We start from the raw sequence: 21,151 nt of genomic DNA, 5'->3' as shown, positions 1-21,151 counted from the left end.
TCATGCCAAAGGAAGTTACTCTGTCCCACAGAAAATTCCTTACCTGCCTGAAACACCTCATCAACAGTCCAGGCACTTCCTCCATTACTTATCTACGTCACTGTGCAACACATTTGCGTAGCACCTACCTAGTGACCAGTTTGACAAACCCTCGAAAAGAGAATGAGCCGCCTTCTCGCAGTCTGCCACTTGCAAGAGCTGTTTCTGTTGACTCTAAAGTGTCTCAGCCACAAGCAAGACACACAAAATGTCAAGCTGTTAGGTGCAAGAGTGAACACAAGACTCTTCATGCAGTATCAGCATCTGAGGAATTAAAGACACAACAAACTGCTTTTTTTGAAGGCAATATCACAACATCAATTGGAAAATTCTTAGTGTTAGCAAACTGTGCGGATAATGTGGTTTTTGTTACAATTAGTTTTGATATGTGGAAACTGTAATGTTGAGGGACATTCAAAAATTGTGGAACCTCTAGGATCTCTTAAAAACCAACAAAGACAGAGTGGCTATGGGTTACTGTCTCTTCATGGTCCCCTTTGTGCTTCAGTAAAACCTTAACCCAGTTGGCTTTTTTATTTGCATTCCCTGATGGTTTATATGTGAAAAATTAATGGTTATAATGCAAGTAGCTTTGGAAATGGTAAAGCTATTGCAGACAAACTGTGTGGAGCATACAGACTTCTACTGGAGTGTCTCCTCGTTCTGGGTCTGATTCTGGTTCAAATTTATATGGGTTACACCGATACCTAAAGAATCTGGGCTCACAATATCTAAACAATGATCTTTTGCCTTGTTTTTGTCAGACTAGCAGACCAATCAGAGCAGACTAGGCATTTTTGGAGGGGTCCCTTAAAGAGAAAGGAGCTAAAATGGAACGTTTTGCTGCAGCAATGTACAGTATAAAAATAATGTGATTTTTGAACATTAAGGCATGTAGATCTATCATAGAACACCACAAAAATGAACTTATGATTCTTTAAGGGAGCATAATATGGGCTCCTTGAAAACTCCAAAGCAGAACAGTTTAGTAAGTGAAGGTACCAGAACAATCTGCAACTGGAAGACACGTCCAGTCCTGGGTTTACAGATTGACTTACAGGAGAGGATGCTTGGGGCTGGACCTCAAAACCACCCTGTATCAGGAGCATCCAGATGTGGGCAGACGTTCTGGACCATATGCATAAACTATACCCACTAGAACAGAACGTTGGACACTACATTATGCACAAGATTCAAATGTTTCTCTCTGACTTCTTCTTCCTCTCTGGAATCTGTGGGATTAATCTCACTCTCTGTTTGATGTATTTTAGTCTTAGCGCTCAACATAACACAAACTACTGATCTACTTGTAATATAAAACAAACCGATCTGAGCATGTTTCAGCCTCAAAACATAAGAATACAAAATGTTTTTGGTCAAATACTTACAGTCTCAAGACAACAGTAAATTCCATCCAACTGTCTTATATCCAAAACACATTGTAAATAGGAGAGTTGTTCTTTAGTGGAGGTTTGGACAGACACAGCTCAGGGCAAATACAAAGTAATTGTTCTCATTTTCAACTGCCTCTTTCCCATGTCCAGAGTACAATGGACATGAAGGGATTTTAAAATGAAAAAACATGTAAAGAGTCAGTGTAAAGCGGTGAGGCATCACCTGAGTATTCCTCTAGCACAATCTGTAACAGTTTGTGATAATAGTTAAAAGGACAACGCTCAGGCCTGACTGTCTTCCTCCGACTAATTCACATGACTGCATGTCGCTGGGCCAAAAGCTGCAAGAAAACAAAGAAATGGAGGAGGTTATGAATAAAAGGATGTTTTCTTAGTCTGGAGATGGTGCAGTGGTTAAGTCCCCCCCCTCCAAGTCTTAATCCACATGAATCCATGTTGGATTCCCACCAGAACCTTCTAACCTGTGTCTTGGCAGTTTCCTGCTCAGCTTTTCTACTGACCTCAAAAAGCAAAACCAAAAACAAGACAGTGAGACACGGACTGCTGTCTCCTTCAAACATGTTTTCACTCTGTCTTCAAATCTACCACAGCAACTACAATTCTGATTACAAAACGAACAAATGAATCCCTTTGTTATAATGAGGGTATTTATCTCAGGTCAACAGACTTAGCACTTCAAACCAGACAGCGTCTTAAAGTAAAACTGCTGGAATAAAGGCTATAATCTGCACTCCGTCTGTAAAACTGCATCCTGGGATGGAAGAAGTGCAGTATTTTAAAACATATTTATGAGCGTAAGGTTAAAGGGGGCTGCTCTACAGTTCTTCACACGTAGAACGGTTGTAAAGTTCATTGGCAATTGGCCAATGAAGTGATCATGACTTGGTCAGCTGTGACACTCGGGCTCATCTGGAAATGCAATAGAGCCCTAACTTGGCTTCCAGGTTCAGAATACAGAGGCAGCATCATCCCAACGACAAAGAATTTACTGTGGAAGCAACGTCAAGATGTGATGTTGTGTCTGGAAATGATATTAGTGAGATCGTACAAACAGCTCCTAGACAAAGAATCGAAAAAAAGGTTGTGATTAGGTCAGGCTTTAAGATTAGGTTTAGATCAGGATGAAACGAGGTGATGGCGTGACAATGAAGCCCGTCTCTTTCATGTGAAGTGCACGTCGCGGTTGCCACGGCTACCAGCATCTGCCTCCCACATGCTGGGATGCTGTAGAAGTTTAACTGGTTTTAATGAGCAGGGGCAGGCGACACTGTTTTTACTTCAGTCAGCACTTCAAACACATCTGTATCTGTGGAGGCAAGACTGCCATCAAGTTCACATGTGACATTCTTACTAATAAACTGACTGAAACGCTGACTATGCCTGGTTTACTGTCTGACCAGAGAGAAATATACACAGTGAGTAAGAAGTTTTAGAAAACTCACTTCCTTTTGTCACATTCATGATGATTTTATATATTTAATATAGAACTATTCAAAAAGTCAACATATCATATGACCAAAACATAGATTCCTTTGCTTTAATACATTTGAGATTTCAGTTATAGGAAAGAAACTGACACTTTTCTGAACTGCTCCCCTGAACAGTGAACGCTTTGCCAGAATCCCTCCACATGCTGACACGATGTGTACGGGGCTTTAGTAGTTATGACAGATAAATCATAGTCATAGTGACGTGAACATGTGCAACAAACACATTGCAAAACCCTGCCTGAAATGTGATAGATGAGAAAAGTCATTGTATTTACACGCACCATGCATTCACAGTCAGTATGACAACATTAACTAACTAACCAATAAGAGGGAGCCCTGGACACATGCATTCACACCATTTGGCCAATCAGATGAAGATTAACTGATGTAATTTGGTGGCAAGTGCAAGATTAGCTAGCATCATGGCTGAGGAAGGATAGAAGAGATAGGAAAATGTCAAGAGATGTTTTTGTTGAGTTTAGAAGAAAACAGTTTGAAGGCAGCAGGCGAAATTAAACTTTAGATTAATATAATATCTTATTTAAATGAATGATTTGTTTGTTTGTTTGGTCTCTGATGTGCAACTGATCAAAATGATTTACTTCAGTTTTTATTCTGGGGGCCATTTCAATGTTTGCGGTCTATTTAGCAGCATAGCTGTAATTCAAAAATCAACTGTACTCAGTATAGAGGAGCTGTATAGCTAATATGCGAAATTCAATATTTGTTTGTATCTTGCAGGTCATGTCTCTCTCATTATTGCAGAGTTTCTTCAATTTGTGTGGACTGAAAATGTAGTAAGAGATATTCAAAATGTAAGTTTAGACTTTCTAAAACCAAAAACACAACAGCAAACATGCCGGTAAGATGTTAAACATGAAGTTTGTCTGATTTTCGAGAAGCTGTGATTGTTAGCTTGCAGTTTATGCCAACAGAGCATTAACTACGTTTATTTATGGAGAGACAGGTTAAATGAAAAACACTCACTAATACCGCATACGTTGCTTCATATTTAAAAATCAGCATTACAAACTTGATTAAAGAATTAGCTTAAAAATATACATTTAAATTCACACCTCAAACCTTAAGTTAGGTTCAGTTTAATCAAAGCAACAATGCCGTTGCAGCCTTTGAATGCTGACGGCTCCAAAGTCAATCAAACTCTGACTCTGACCCAGCTACGCATGTCCAACATGGAAGATGTGATTTCATCAATAGCTCAAAACTCACAGATTTATTCAGTTTGTTCCTTAACCTCAGATTTCACTTCTGGCGATGGTATAATGGAAATACCAACCAGAAGACTAACCATAGTTTTGACCACAAATAGAAACCCAAGTTCTGGTGTTTTGGACAGCAATCATTCAGCCTTCCACTCTCCACAACACAGCATTACTGGAAATCAATAGTAACATGTGTTAAACCAAAAGTGGAACACAGACAAGCTGGGATTAATTACTGTAACACAGGAGATGAGTTGAGGACAAAACAAGTGGGATTTGAGGTTTCAGCAAATTTACAGATTGAATTATGCTGCTGGTTGTGTCTTTTCAAATAAGCGAGTTCCCAAATTTTATTTTCGCATCTAAAAAGTCAAAACATTGCAATCGTGACATCCTACAATGTTCGAGCACTTGCAGCTTTCTAAAAGGTGGAAAGAGATGTAGGCATGAGTGGCAAGACCTTTGATCTCGGCAGTAAAAAGAGGCCTCATCCACACCACAAACTGCCCTCACAGCCGGAGGCAAAGGCCACGCCGTCTTCGTTAAAGGCCCCCCATGCTTGTAAAACACTCTGAAATAGCTTCGAGTGTGGTGAATCTACGGCCATTAAAAAGCATTGGGTTTCTCCTGACATCACTGCTCGGATTTGGCCGGACTGTTTTGGGAGCAGAATGACAGAACAGGACCTGCTGGGCTTTAGCACTGCAAGCGAACAGGTTTGAGTTCTAATGGGAACGTCTGCATAAAGACAGAGATTGATGACGGCGCTGTGCTAACTGTGGCTCTGTCAAAACTTAGCGACGTGTCCCAGTGATGCACATGTAGACATAATGTTGTTTTTGTTCTGTTTGCGGTCCGAAGACTCCTCGTTAACAACACGAAAGCCATACTGAGCTCTGGCTGATTGGTTTTTTTTGTTTTTCTACCTTACTAGGTCAAGATGATCAAATTTCCTCTTGGGGATTAAAAAAGTATTAGGATTCTATAAGGATTATATGAATGTGTTCAAGAAAGGTGATTTTGAGCTGATTACATCTATCAGAAATCAGCTCTAAAACATTTTTAACCTGTAAAAGAGAGGATTTTACTTGCTCTATAAAGGTGCCTATATGTGCTAAGTGTTTCCAGTACTTTTTATGTCGCACTCCCAAACCACAAGTCTATTTAAAAATTGAGTTTTGAGTTTTGCACGTCTCAGCTACAACATTAGAACCACTCACAAGTGAAGTAAACAACTTGATCATCACTTCCCCCCAACACTCCCTCGACAGCAGCAGCATCACACCTAAGGACCCGCTGCATAAACTCCTCAGGAACCGCTTCATGAACACGACAGAAAGCCAAAGTCCAGCATCCAAATACCTTAGATCACAAACTGAACGAGCATCTGCCAAAGTCCTGGTGTTTTAATATTGTGACTGTATAGCAGTTTCTGCCAGAGAGGTTTATCAGCAAGCTTTTTCTGGGTCGAAAAGTCTCTAAAAAATATAGCAAGAGCAACCTTAATGTAATTGATTTAATTTAAAAGGTTTATACTTGATTGCTTTTTGGGTTCAATTTAAAAGAAAATAATTAATACATATATTTAAAGGGGAAATTATTATCGAAATTGTGTGATTATACAGTAAAAAAAAGAAAAAAGAAAAAGAGGAACGAGAGCCAAATGTTAACAAAAATACCACATAGATCTTCACTGAAAACACATAAAAATAGATTTATAGATAACATAATTAAAGTAGTTGTTAAGGTTGAAGTTGGACATCACAGGGTTTTTAATCCACTGTATTTTCCCAAACACTAGGCTTCAGTTTGCTTTTCTTCTAACATCTAAGCAGGTGCCCAACCTGCATTTTGTGTGTCGACAGATTATGTTGGTATAAAGTAGGCATCTACTTTAAAGTCACATAAAACTGGCACCGACATCCTCATCAGGACTTGGCACTTCATCAGTTTACATTAACAACCTCAGGCACCTCACCACAGCCTCATTAATCATCAGCAAACACAGGTGATCTAAAACCAGCCGAGCTCAGCCACGAGCGGCGACAGGCTAATTCAGGATTACAGTCCATCCCTAATAGAGTTCCAAGTACATCTTTATAGTCCCAGGACAGGCCTGACTCACCGAGTCTTCCACTAGGAGGGAAATCTAATCCTACAGGCAGCCAGTGAATGTGCTGTGGAAAAATAAACAGCTCAGAGAGCAGGCAGAGCCACGGCGAATACAGCCATACTGTAAATACTTCCACTCAGTAGATGGACCGCAGGATCACAGCACTGCACTGACAGTCCAAGTTATAGAGTGACACTGCCCAGTGCCGCTTACAACCATGAGAAACTGGATGGAAAGGAGAACCCGACTCACTTACATCTACATCCATGGATTTAGACAACTTTAATCTGCAAATCCAATAAATACGCTAAAACTTTTCTTGATGACATGCATGTAGGAGCCACTTCCAAAACCTCACTGTAAAGAGAGTCCAAAACAAACTTACACTGAGCAGTGCACCGTGCAATGCAACTCTTACAGCCAGAGTGTCAGCATCAATGGGACTCCCCACTCTGTCCCAGGTTCCTCCAGGACCCAGCAGAGGTGAAGCGGGTCCTACCTGTGACCGCGGCTTCCCCTGCACACGCATGTGGAGGCAGACGAGCAGCAGAAGAGCCGGTCCTGACAGCATTCTCTCATGTGGGCATAGAAATGCTCAACCAGTCACTCAGGCTTCCACGCGAGTCCAGTGGCTGCTCCCGTCAGCCTCTTCCCTGCCTCTGTAGCTCTGAGAATGTCAAAAGAACCCTCTCACTACAGAACTGATCTCTATGAGCTCCCCTTGTAAACTGAGCTGGGGGAGGTGCAGCTGGGGGAGGTAAAGGGGAACCAGGGCTTTTTTAGAGGAGGGAGAGTGCGAGGTAGAGAATGAATTGAAGGGAGAGAGAGGAGGGAGGGAAAGGAGGCAGAGAGCAGAGTGTGGCAGCTACTACTGACAGTAAATTGGAAGTCAGAGAGGAAGTTTTGGGGAATGTTTTCAGTATGACAAAAAAAAAAAAAAAAAAGGAGGAAGGAAATTTTTGAGGGTCTGAAAAAAAAAAAAAAAAAAAGGAGGAAGGAAATTTTTGAGGGTCTGAAATAAACGTATAAGCAAAACCGCTACGGTTAAAATTACATGGAAGTAACTGGCAGGTGGCCATGCAGTGTTCCAGGGATGCCAACAAATGTGCATTACGGAATTACCTCGAGTAGGTGATCACCTTGATGCTTGTTTCCAACAACACAAAAGCACCACAAGCATACATCCTGAAGTCGAAACAGCCTCTCAGGAACCACATATTTTTGTTCACAAACAACAGTAAGGTTCTTTTCCCTCTTGGATCTTAACTACAAGCCACACTGCAATGAAAGCACAACTGCTGCAGCCAGAAAGACTTGACTCATCATATGGCTTTCCTATTGCACCACCATTGTTTCCACAACATTAAATCCTAATTCACCAGGACGTACTGAGGTAAGAAGTGCGCTCTTCATCTTCTTATCTGACAGTTGCTTTTCTCATAACATAGCATAGGCAGGCTGACGTTGGGGATATTGTGGCTGCAAGAAGAAACTTCTGGAAGCACAGAGCTGGAGGAAGCACGAGATAATTGAAAACTTTGCCGTTTTGAAGTGGCACATGGAGACCACAACACTCTGCTTTATGCACTGTCAGGCTGTGTGGGATAGACACATGAAGGAAAAACAAGGGGAGCAGAGGGAGGAGGACAGACAGATGAACCTACAGAATGATATAATATCAAAGAAGAAAAAAGAAATAAATGTCTTGGTGACAATATGACTTCATGCAAACAATCATCTGATTTGACTTTCACTAACTTTTTAAGCAGCGTTCATACTGTACATTATATACTTCAGCACACAGTGGATATCAGTCTAGATTATGCAATGACAGTTAGTGTCATTTATCTTAGAAAAGATTGTGGAGAGTGTAAGGTATCAAGTGGACTTATTTCATTTATGGGGTGATGTGCCCTGTCTTAATGCTGCAATTGAAATATAAATTGTCACTATTTCCTACAAATAAATCTTCAGATCTGTATTTGTGAGCTACATGGTTATTACACTGATATGTTTGTACCAAGCATCATCATCAGAACATAATAATAAAGCTGCATGCTGTCGAAGTCCTGCAAATTAATGAGGATTTATTAAAATACAAAAATCAGCCAGTGTCACTGACACTCAATAAAACATGACCTCAGTAATGTACTTACATTATTCATTAATATTCAAACATAAATATACTTTGACTACATGACTTGTGGTCTGGCCCACTCACATCATAACAACTACATTTGCAGCTCCGGCAGTCATATTACATAACTTCAAATTTCAATTAATCATTTGGCTCTAAATGGCAAACTGACAAACACATCAATACACACACATATGCTTCATTTTCTCCTAAACATGAAACTTATAAAAGACTGAAAGATTAATACAGCTCATCAGAAGGATGGATGAACACACTGGGGATGAATAAATAGACTAGTAGCCTGTAGACACATCGACCCATATTGGACAACAGAACTTCCGTTACTTTGACACATCCATCTGCAAATTTGCAATGTTTTAAACACCAGCTCACAGTCCAGCTGCTCGCTGTAAAATTATTGGCTACTACGAAGCTTGAGACTTCAGATTTATGTGTGCAGTCACATGTATTAAATGAATTGAGCAGATTGCCAAATATTTCCTGGGTTAATGATATGTGTGTTGGCAACAGTCGTAATAAATCACACCCTAACACCTTTTTCCTAATATTCTGTAAAGCTGTTTTACAGAGCAAGCAGAGGCACTGAGTGCAAGGAAGAGTAGCGAGAAACAAATACCTCCACACCTGCGACCGGCTTGGCTTATGCTGGAACAGTGTCAGCTGAAACACACACTCACACACACATGCACAGCCGTGTGACTTTAAGGACATTAAATTGACTTACATTCATTTCCTGGAGACTTACTCTAACCCCAGCCACTACTTCCATAACCTTTACCCCGACCTAAACCTTCAAAGTTCACCTTGAAATGTAATGATTTACATTGTAGGGACTTACTTTTTGTCCCCATAGAGGAAACAAGCCCCCATAATGTTGCTGTGTAAACAGTGAGACTAGTGATATCCACCCACCTACCCACTCACCCACTCACACACACACACACACACACACACACATGAAGCAGCATGTACAGTGTGCACAGTAAGCAGCTAAATGACAACCATCTCTCCAGTCAAACACAGCTGCAGACATGTAAGAGGGGAACGACCCTTTTCAACAACCCATCCGTCACTATGTACATGCAGACATCGTCTCCGACTCCCCTGATGTGCCTCTGATCTGGACAGATCTCATTATGGAGCTATAGCGCCCAGAGGTCGGGCGGGGCCAGACTGACTCTCCAGTACACCCCGGGGTCTTTGTTTCCTTCTACAACTGGGTCAGTCCTGAAGCAACCTTGGCTCCAGGCGCCTGATTCCTCCAGTCTCCAGCCCACACACGCCAGAGTCATGCTCTGCAGCAGGTGGGCTCAGCATTGCCGTACACTGTCAGGATCCCACAGACACACGCGCACACAATAGCCGCTTTCAGCTCCTGTCTCTATTCTCAGTCACGTTTCTAGTCTTTCTTGATGTTCTCCGTTTGGCGGGTGTTGAAATCCAAAACTCATCGGCAAAACCATGATTGCACAAAACAAATGTTTTTAGCAAGTGTGGCCTGTGGCAGTGGGAACAACTCTACCTGTAACATCCCTTACATCCCGCCTCAAATAATGAAACGCTGAAAGAGGATATACGATACAGCCTCGGTAGCCATGATACAAATCTCTAACAAGTCTCTGATATCCACCTTTTCTAAACTGTCTACACTCCTGTTGACCTGATCAGTTAAAGTAATGAAAAGGCAGAAAGTAGGAAGAAGAGAAAACACATGATTCTTCTGCATCTGGGATACATATTAGTCAGCAAGGCCAGACATGTAGGTCCCATGATTGTTCCCTTCAAGCAATGTGTTTGACTGAAGAAGGCAGGAGCAGAGTGGAGGAGGGCGGGTTAATGAATAAAGCAGGTTGAGAGGGGATTTGGCTTGGGAGGGGCAAGGTGTGGCTGAAGGAAGCTGCTGTCGCTATTTGTCTTTGGCTTGTGATGGACAGACTGTATAAAAAGACACACGATAGCTACTGTACATCAGACGCCTCCTGCCATGTGGCAACCCGAGCTGAGAACACAGGTAGTGCATGTGGGGTTTGATTTCCACTAAACACTGCAGCAGCTGATGTCTGACATTAGTTCCCATCACTGCCTGCGCTGTTTGGATCAACATCATCTCCATCACAAGTTGCATTTTCCATTGCAGGAACTTGGGACGCGTGTGAGGTTGCCAGATGTGTACAGGAATGGCCCCCAATCGGCTCTTTTCCTGCCTCTCTGTTTCCAATACAGTGTAGGATCCACCAGACTCGCGTGGTGATGTAATGGTTTGGCAGCAGCTTCGAGCACAGCATCCATCCTGAGCACGCCAAAACAACAGCAGGAGGGAAGCAGGATGGTTGTTGCAGTGCTGTTGCCATGTTAGCTTATATGGCAAATTCTACATTGTTGATGGCGATGGTTTAGCAAGTTTTCCCCAAGTTTAACCACCCAGGGTCGAGTCTTGCCTGGCAGTTTTCCAGGGCCACTCTGAGGTATTTACCCCAGAAAAGGTACTTTCTTGTCCCCTGAAAACCCCCTGATCGTGACTGGCCCTGCGGTGGGAACACACACAATGATATGGACCGCACCAAGAAGACCCACAAATTCCAGCAGTGGAGAATGTGTATGCTAGTCTCCATCACTGTGGCAAAACAAAATACCAGAGGTAAGACCTGAGTTGATGTTGGAGGTTGGCGGTGGCTTGATCGACTCCAACCAACTCTTAGCAACACAATAGGATCAGATGGGTTATGAACATAACTTACAGCGAGATGTTACATCCATATGGGACGGCCACATTGTAGCTTTAATACTAAAAAGGACCAACTACAGATATAATAAATGAAATTACTGCAGATTTGATGGGTGCAACTGCTCTGCGAGTCTCATTTTAGAAATGCTTTTCCAATACTTTTTTTCCAGAGAAATACTGTATGCCACTGTGTGTAGGGTCGAGATCACTCACTTTCTAAACAGGTGGTGTGTTTATTATTCTTGTAAAGCCAGTGGATTTGCCTAAGAAGAACAAAAAAATCTGAACAGGAGCTGCACAGGCATAATGCAGTACATCTTTCAAACTCTTAATCCAAGATTAGTAACGGATGCATCATAAACTTTTTTATTCTAAAAATTAAGATAACATCACAATACATTATCAATTATTTTTTTTAAAAACTTTAAAAATACTCCTTCCTAAGCAGAGAAGTCATTAGACTGTTGTTTTCACAGGTTGAGTAGTATGACAATAAGCTAAAACAAGCTATTCATATCTAACCTAAGTCCTATAAGTGGAAAGCACATAAAATTACATTTCTGTTCACAGTCGATGACAAACACGTTGATTGATAAATCTGTAACAAAATCTCCCCACTGAGCTTTACATGATGACTGGACATTGTTCATTGTGCTGCTCACAATGTGAGAAGCCTCTTTAAAAGCTATATTTTAAAAAATGCCTGTTAGGGTGTAATTTTGATGATTCAAGCACAGAGAGTGTCATTCTTAAAAACTATTTTCAGTCTAATAGGCCCAAAAAGTGACAACATCATTTTTCTATTTTGTTAAAGGCTAATAAAGTCCCAGGTTGTAACCTGCTGAGCCTCCAGGGCCAGTTTTGACCTTATCAAGAAGCTTTTGTGAAGAACAGAGCTTGGAATGATTAAACAAGACTAAAGACAAGAAAGAAACAGCCCCCAAAAAATCCTGTTTTACTTTTTGTTTGTGCTTAATGACTTTATACACCTGCTAGGGCCATTTTCTCAATTAAGCTGTTAGACAGCATCAGATAAGAGTTGAATTTACAACAGGGTTTGACCCTGAGCAGCAGGAAACTTAGATCACACTTCATCAGATACACACATTCACAGGCACACACACAAACACATTCAGAAATAGCTGCACACGTTAATCAATAGCCATTTACAATGAAATACAATCTCATAAAACAATCTTAAACCCTTACAATTATAAACACATGAATGAAACACCCAGTCACACACATTCATTCCTAGATTTCTTATCTTCTCAAATAAGACCCTAAATACCAGACATCCAGCGAGCGCAGACCACACGTTGAGAGCTCCAGATCACTGACATTCCAAACAAACCGATGAGGCATAGAATGTGCTCGACTGTCTCTTCAATTGACAGCCACCCAGATAGCAGCCGATCACTGTCAACAGCCGTCTGTCTGAGGAAGACCTGTGTGACCGCTAAGTGCTAAAAATACAACCTCGTATCCGTATAGTATACCCTCATAAATCTGCATGAGGGACTAGGACACTGGGACTCTACTCTCTGCCCTCAAAACATACTGCAGTGCAGAGCTCAGCCTGTTGGATATGAGCCACCCAACTCACTATACATCTGACATACCACAATGACTAGGATCAGTTCATCAGCCATCAGCCTTCCTGTCCACCTGCCCAGTCTCCATACAGAACCCTCCAAACTACTGAAAGCGGTTGAGAAACTATGTTATCTCTTCAGTCTCCTGCTTGACATGTTGAACTGACAGCAGGGTTGATGGTGAGTTGATCAGGATATTATGAGTCAGCATGAAGTCAATGAAGATGTATAATGATAATGGCAAGAGTGCCAAAGCCCCAAGCTGTGATAAATGGAAAAACATCACTGAATCAGAGATAAGAGCTCTACATTTCCAGCAGTTAAAATGCAAATAGTTACAATTACATCCAAGATGTGTAATTTAACTAAACTAAAAAAAAGTCTGTGGCGTGTAGAGGGTTTTGACCTCATCCCAGTCAACTTAACAGTTTTCCCTTTTTTCATTGCCTTTTGTGTGAACTTCCTTCATCTGCGCAGTCAAGTGAAGGTATTTTTAGAGGAAAAAGTGCTTGGATCGCTTTGTGCAAATACTTTCTTTACTTCTGCTGACACCAATATTTGAAGGTGCTGGCCCAGCTGTTGTTTAGCTGAGCTGCCAGAATATGATCAGGAAATGGAAGTTCAAACACCTTTGCTCTTCCTGTGGTCAAACAGTCCTGTGTGGCACCAAACAAAGATAAGCCGGACAATGTAGCAACAAGAGTTTAACTGCAGCGGCTCTGTGAGGCTGTATTTACAGTGGTACTGACAGCATGCTGCGTGTCATGTTCTCCATCTTATTTTAATGCGTTGACGGGATAATACTTGCTATTTAGAACCAAACACAATGCACAGTTAAGGGTGACTGGAATATTAATAATGTACATTTACATTTGATCATAAACTATAAAGGTCTGGATCGACTAAAGTTTGATGAGATGAATATACTAGATGTAATGTTAAGGTGTGTGTACCAAACTTCATGGCATTCATACTGGAAAAAAAAATCAGACTGACCCAGCTATCTTTTTTTTTGCTTTTTTTAACTGATTCTCACAGAATTGCTCAATATGCAGATGAGCTTTCTCTTTATCTGTCATCACCACTCTGTGAGCTCAATCAATGTCCCGCCCACGGCACCATCTGATTGGATACACATTATGAGTAATAGTCAATCAACAATAAAGGATAAAAGATAAAAAATCATTTTTCCTTAAACATATGTACAACATCAATATACAAATTAACTTTGATCAAGTTTTGTTTCAGAGTTTGTGTTATTACTGACATCAGGAATCTTTAGAGCAAATACATATAGGTTCCTAAAATCAGTTCAGAAACTTACTTGGTCGCAAACAATCGGCTCTGAAAAGCCATATAGGTCGACCCCTAAAACAAATATTTATCTACAGTAGTTAATGTCTTTTTGTACATCTGCAAAAAGGACTAAAAGAGAAGCAACCAGAACCAAGGCATTCCTTTGTGAAAGTACAACTGCTATTCAGAGAAAATTAACAGACCGAATGTAAAATACAGGATATGAATGGAGGAACAGTGTCGTCCATCAAATGGAGATCCCATCAAATGCAGACACTTTGCTTTCTCACAGCTTGAAAGAGGCCCCACGCACAAGGTTAAATGCTCCCCCGTCTCCTGAAGAAAGACTTTATGAGCTGTAGCAGAGCCCGGCGGAGGTGTGGCAGTGCAGAACAAGTGTCTGACCCTCGAAACCTGGGGAGCCTGCTGGAGTTGCACAGGTCACACAGAGCCAGTAAAGGCCGATGTGGGCCGCCGAGAGCCGGTGGGGGGGACGCCAGGGCCCATCAACATCCAGGAAGCTGAGGCCAAACTAAGACATCAATCTGTCATCTCCCGCACATCTTCAAATCCATTTGTCTTAACTGTCTTCAAACTGGAATTCCCATATTCAAGGCCCGTTGACAGTGACAAGTGTCCTAACAAGTGTCTCTCTATATGTCTGGTAGGTTCAGGGCTGCTGCTCTGTGGCTGAACCTGACCTCTGACACCCTACTGACGAAGAATCAGCGTCTCTATTCCAGCCTTTAACTCAGCATTACATACAAGTGTAGATTTTTGGTGATGTATTATTTATTTTCTCTACATAATATGCAGGTGCACAGTTATCCTGACTTAAGTAAATACATTCTGTTTTGTAAAGTAGTGGTTCGACTGCCAAAGTTTAGATTTAATGATTTAACAACACAAAGAGTCTACGGCCTTGATTGCAGCTCTGTGAGGCTGCACAGCAGGGCAAAGCTAAGCGCTAATGATAGTAACACACTAACAATGACAACCCTATAAAACACAGAATTTCCCCTTGTGCCATAAACTATTTCTATTCTATTATATTGTATTCTATCCTACTCCAGATTTTAGCAGGTATAATATGTACTGTGCTCATCTAATTATTCTGTAGACATGATGAGCACACTAAAGAACTTGAGAGAAAACTGTTTAATTAGAACGTAAGAAAGTAAAAAGCAACTTTTTGAAATATTCTGATGCTACGTTGGAAACTATAAGGTATGTTTGTATGAACAATACAATTATGAAAAAATTGTCTTTACTTGGAGGAATGTGCGCTTGTTACACTTTTCTGTTTATTTCTCATAAATATGAGTTGATATCGTCACAGTTTTTTTATATTAATGCTAAATAAATCCAATATTTGCAGTGTTGTAATCACAGTTTGTTAAAGCTAAACAAAGGTAAAGTAATAAAAGAATGCAACAGCTTGATTAACAAAACTTACTGTGACAATTGTAGATGATTGTGTTATTGTCGTCTTCATTGTTTATCTTATTCCACAACATAAGCAGAAAACTACCAGTAAGTAGCCTACTGACTCCTGTGGCTGTCTCTGTTGGTCACAGGACTACCTCCGACTATCGATCACTTTCCCTGTCGATCAATCTATTGATTATTTTCTCAATTAATCAACCAGTTTATCGGGCTGCAAAATGTCAGAAACTTGTGACAAAATGTCAATCAGTGGTTCCCAAAACTCATGACGACGTCCTCAACTGTCTCGTTTTGTCCACAACCCAAAAATATTCAGTTAACTGTCAGAGAGGAGAAACGTTCACATTTAAGAAGCTGAAATGAAAGAATTTAGACTTTTCTTTCATTTTAATTGCTGAAACTAATTAATAAATCATCAAAATAGCTGCTGGATATTTTAATAATTGACAACTGATTATTTAATTAATCATCGCAGCACTACTGTCAAGAGCCTCACCTGGAGCTTCGTGTCAAGCATGACTGAACATATCACTCGAAGAACTAAAAATGGGCCCTTAGTGTGTCCTGTGTACCCTTCAGCCGCAACCTGGTACCCTAGAAAATGGATGGATGGATGGTATTACAAGCACTGATTGCACAGATAGCATCTGTCTTCAGCAAATACACTTCATATCTGTTACAGCATGAAGACAGGCTCTGCTGACATGAACCTGTAACCATCTGCAGTGGGTAATGATGGGGAACACCCTGTGAGTGTCCAGCTGGGGCTTGTCAGGACCAGAGCTGGGACTGAGGTATCTCCACCAGTCTGTGCCAGGCAGGCTGTATATCAGAGCACTCATCCCCCTTTTAACAAGTCTGCCTGTCCGCCACAGCAGGGAATGCATAAAACAGATGCAACTGTCACAGGAGAGAAGTGAGGAGTGGCCTCGGCCGTTGTTTGATGAGTTTGGACCAGAGCCGCGATCTGGGCGCCGGGAAACGCGCCAGTCCGAGAGGAAGGCTGTTACCGAGACCTCGGCGTTGCACCGGGTCAGACCAGCCCTCGTTCTATCTGTGGTCTTCATTAGGAAACAACAGTACGTCAAAATTCATGGTGAAATCTGTCAGGTCAATGTTGCAATGCCTATCAGCGTTTAACAGCCTCATGCAAGATTTGGCACATTAATCGTCCTCATGGATCAACAAGATTTAAACTGCAGTCTTCATAAGTGGATTTCCTGTTATTTCATCACTGCCTCCCACCTAACCGTGTTGAGCAGCAGGAAGCAGCGCAAACTCACTACTGGGCCCGTAATAGTCCGGGCAAGATAGATTTTTACCCTCAGCGGGGCCCACCGCCGCCAGCAGAGAAGTGTGTGGTCAGTGATCGCCCTTTAAAAATACACACACCCTTCTCAAATGCACTTCCTTAGTATAAAAGGAGCAAAGTCACAGCTGAATGGAATTCCCACCATAAAGGGACCTTTCTTTCGGTGTTCATCTTAAATGAGGAACCACATTCAAGGGGAGTCTCAGTGGCGCAGAGATGCTTTTCCAACATGCACATATACACATGTGAATCATAAAAAAAGAAAAATTAAGTATTTCTATTTTTAAAAGACAAAGTAGGATCTTAAATAAACTGATCAAAGAGCACCAGGATAGCAAATTTACAGCAGTGGACATAACATTCACAAATTATAGACCTATAAAGTCATTTGCCTCCTTAGTTTATATGCAACATGGGATAGACTGCGACTGAGAGCTCATTCTGCGGTTAGGTTAAGCCACTGTAGTTGTTTGAATCAGAATGGAATCATATATTTTTAAGGCAGAGCAGCTATTTTTCTGATATGTCAGAGGGGCGGGAGTTGCCACAATGATAATAACAAAATAGTTAGTCAGAAGATGTATTAGTAACTCACCCAAACATTCTGATAAAGTAAACAGATCACAGACAGAGAACGATAAACAAACTTTTCTAAGACATTCATTACTAACATGGCTTTGAAGATACTATAATGACTCAGTCTGAACTCATCCCCCATCATTTTTTTTTCTTTTTCTGGTATGTCCATAGTCATTTATTTGATCAGTTGTCTGCTGAGCCACCCAATAATGAGAGCAGTGCTGCTTGAATTCAGCTCCGTTACACATCTGAAGCAAATCATGAAGGAAAGTGAAGCTCCAGCAGCAGACACAAAGACCACCAAGTGTCCTGAACATTGAGGAACTGCTCATCTTGACACTCTTAAAGCCACAATGTAGGCAGCATGTGAGGAAGAACAAGCAAATGGAATGAAAAAAACAACACCAACATGGACAAAAACAACAAATTCAATGTACTTTTACTACACTATCTAACTGTTTGGAGTACTTCTCATGCTGATGGGTGGATCACTAAACTGTTGAAAGTGAAAGCAGCCACATCACCAAACTGTTACGTCATTTTATCTTTGGCAGTTCACAATTAGCCTGACTCACCGGATGTAGACTTTGGGTATACGAGGTGTGTCAGAAAAGTTTCAGGACTGGTGTCACAAAACATATATTTCAAACCCAAACTACAAACTACCAGTTTTCCCCTTTAGATGATCAACCAGCACGTCTACAAAGAGATCCTGCAGCATTTGCTTCGTTCAGTGCACCAGAATAGGCGAGAGTTGTGGCAGGACAAGTCATGGCTGCTTCACCATGAGAACACACCTGCTCTCAACGCCCTGAGCATCCCACAGTTCCTGGCTGAGAAGAACATCACCGTGCTGGAGCAACCTCCCTACTCACCCCACCTGGCTCCGTGGGATTGTTTCCTCTTCTCCAAGCTCAAGGGGGTCATCAAGGGGACCCGTTTTGAAGACGTGGACAACATCAAGATGGCTGTGACGACGGCGCTGCAGAGGATCCCGGAAGAATCCTTCCAGGAGTGCATGGCGGTGTGGCAGAGAAGGCTGGGAAAGTGTGTTAGACTCCAGGGGGATTACTTGAAAGGGGAAAACTTGTAGTTTGTAGTTTGGATTTGAAATACATCTTTTGTGACACCAGTCTGAACTTTTCTGACACTCCTTGTATCTGTGTAGCGTTCTCCTTTCCCTCTGCTGTCTACGTGTTTTTGTTTAAAGAATTCCCTTCACTGCGGGAAACAGCAATAAGAAGCTCCAAGCAGCAACCTACTCCTTAAAAATGCCAAGTTTTGATAAGGATTTGGATCATGCAATATGACAAGTTCCCCCGGCACACTTTGCAGGGGCACCGATGCTGCATCCTGGGCATGATGACTGCTTTAAAGAAATACAACTGAGAACGGTAAAGGCAGCAAGATGAGGATAAAATCCAACAAAACTGTCCAATCAGACAAAACCTAAAGCAGTGACAAACCTACAGGGTGCTGATCTTAACTGACCTTCAACAGCCGTGTTTTGAAGAGGCCAATTTAACGGTTTCACTACATCAGATTCGGGTATATGAGACAGAGGTCCGCAGTGGCACCAGAGGCCAAAAGGTCAAATGGACCAAGCAGGATTGTTATTCATGCAGCATGAAATATGTCAGGCAGAATCATGAGGGACCACACAAACTGTGGGCTGTGCGGTATGAGGCCGTGTTTCCTCTGTAATCAGCAGCAGTGTGCCACCGCAGCGAGCACACGACTTCTGTGGTTTGAACACGGGAAGACAAAATAACAGAATAATTGAGACACATTTCCCACTAACACCAAAGTAAAGCCTGAATGTTTTGAATTAATTTTTCATTGCTGTGATTAAGTATCAAAAAATCTGTCCGCTGCCACAGCAGAGAGCCACAATGGGACCGATATGAAAGCCACAACTAAAATTACCTCCAGACACCACTGCAAACATAAAGACCTCACAAAAGAAAGACAGACAGATGAGAGCTTTCGGCCGTAGCATGTGGGTGTAATGCTGATTCAAACTCATGATGTTACCTCTTTTCTATACTCAGCCTTTAGAATTTGTCATTGACAACATAAAAGACACATAAAGAGTTCATTTGCAAAAACTCCATCTTCACAAACCTTCGAAAACCCACTTTTCCATCGTCTACCTGAGACAATATCAATCAAACTTAAGTTATCTCTATTTTTGTCATGTAATTTCTGCTGAGTCACATCTGCTCAACTTCAGTTTGATTGATATTATCTCAAGCAAACAAAAAAATAAGTTCTCTGAAAATCTACAAAAATAGAGTTATCTGTTTTTGCAAATGAACTCTTCACATTATAAACAACAGTTATGTAGGATGTAACAGAATCTATCCATATGAGATGTGTAAGTTTATCATGTACGTATCAACTTTGTGAAATAAGCTTTCTGGCTTCGCAAAGTAATGATTCACACAGAAGTTCCCCTGCTCACACACTCATTCAAACACTCACACAAAAACAGAGCACTCAGAGCGAGTCCACATGACCTGAGTGTAATGTGTACAACAGCATCAATTAAAGTGAAAATGGAAACATTTATTTATTATCAGGTGTAAGAAATTCCGTGTACACAAAAGGCAGTCAGTTTGCCTTTTGTTTTTTACTTGTTGTCTATGACAGTGACATGTCAGCACTGTAACTTAACCACTATACTTTTGTACAAATCTGAGGCATTTGTCCCTTCTTTTAGAATAGAATAGAATAGATTAGAATAGAATAGAATAGAATAGAATAGAATAGAATAGAATAGAATAGAATAGAATAGATTAGAATAGAATAAAATAGAATAGAATCGAACTGTATTGATCTTTTTTTAATGGCTTTAATGGCTCTTTATACTTCTAGCTCACAACATTCAGTGGGAAATATTGTACTTTTTACTGCACTGCAATCATTTAACTGCTTTACTTACATTTTAAGTAATTTTTTAAGCAAAAGTGTAAAAAGTTTCATATTTTGTAGGTTTCTCAAATGTAAAGGTTTTCTTCAATTAACTGTAATTTATTACAATAATAAATTAAACGATCGATAAATTCAGGAAGAACATCATCACCAGATCAGTGAAAATAATCAGGAGTTACAACCCAACAGGAAATAATGTAAAATTAGCTTCACCTTAACCTCCAAGTAATAGTAATCCAGTCACTTTTTTCATTTAGTATTTTTTCTGTACTTTTACTGATTACACTATAAAGACAGTGATGTAAAACAGCATTTTTTTTTACTGTGAGATATTTGTACATTTCCTTCAGTAAATACCTCTTCTATCACTGTGCAACAGGCAAGTTTTCTACATAAGAATTTCTATCCTTGTAGAGAATTTGCACACAAGCAGATCTTTCTTTGGCAATATCATCAATGTGTTTTCAAGAAAAATGTACTACAGGCCTACAGTAGTATCTCTGTGCTGTGTAAAGACAGGCTCTGACCTGTTGGCCTGCCGTCGTTGAAGTAATCGGTTAGAAATTATTGCATGATTTGGCTCCGATCCAGACCTGATGCATGAGTTCTTGGTCGAGCTCCAGGTTGGAGTATATCAGTAACACTTCTCAGTGCCTGGAGGACAGTGCACCGGTTTGTACAGTAGCTGTGAGTGAAATATCACCTGATCTATATGGAGCAGCTGCATTTTAGTTAATAGAACTTTAATGGGCGAGTGTTGAGTTTATTACACTTTACTTTTACATCATATTGGCACTGACCTCATCGCTTCTGGTCTGGACAATAG

At 41.0% G+C, this 21,151-nt stretch overlaps 1 protein-coding gene across 1 annotated transcript in view; it reads right to left on the bottom strand.

Annotated features, from left to right (window-relative positions):
* Window positions 1-21,151, bottom strand: part of thsd4 (thrombospondin type 1 domain containing 4) — a 49,397-nt gene that overhangs the window by 17,366 nt on the left and 10,880 nt on the right. The gene's annotated exons all lie outside the window — the stretch shown is intronic.

This window comes from Stegastes partitus, unplaced genomic scaffold (genome assembly GCF_000690725.1).
Source record: "Stegastes partitus isolate 25-593 unplaced genomic scaffold, Stegastes_partitus-1.0.2 Scaffold104, whole genome shotgun sequence".
In the NCBI taxonomy this organism is placed as follows: domain Eukaryota; kingdom Metazoa; phylum Chordata; class Actinopteri; family Pomacentridae; genus Stegastes; species Stegastes partitus.
Note: the sequence above shows the minus strand (reverse complement) of the source record. Positions and strands in the feature narration are given on the sequence as shown.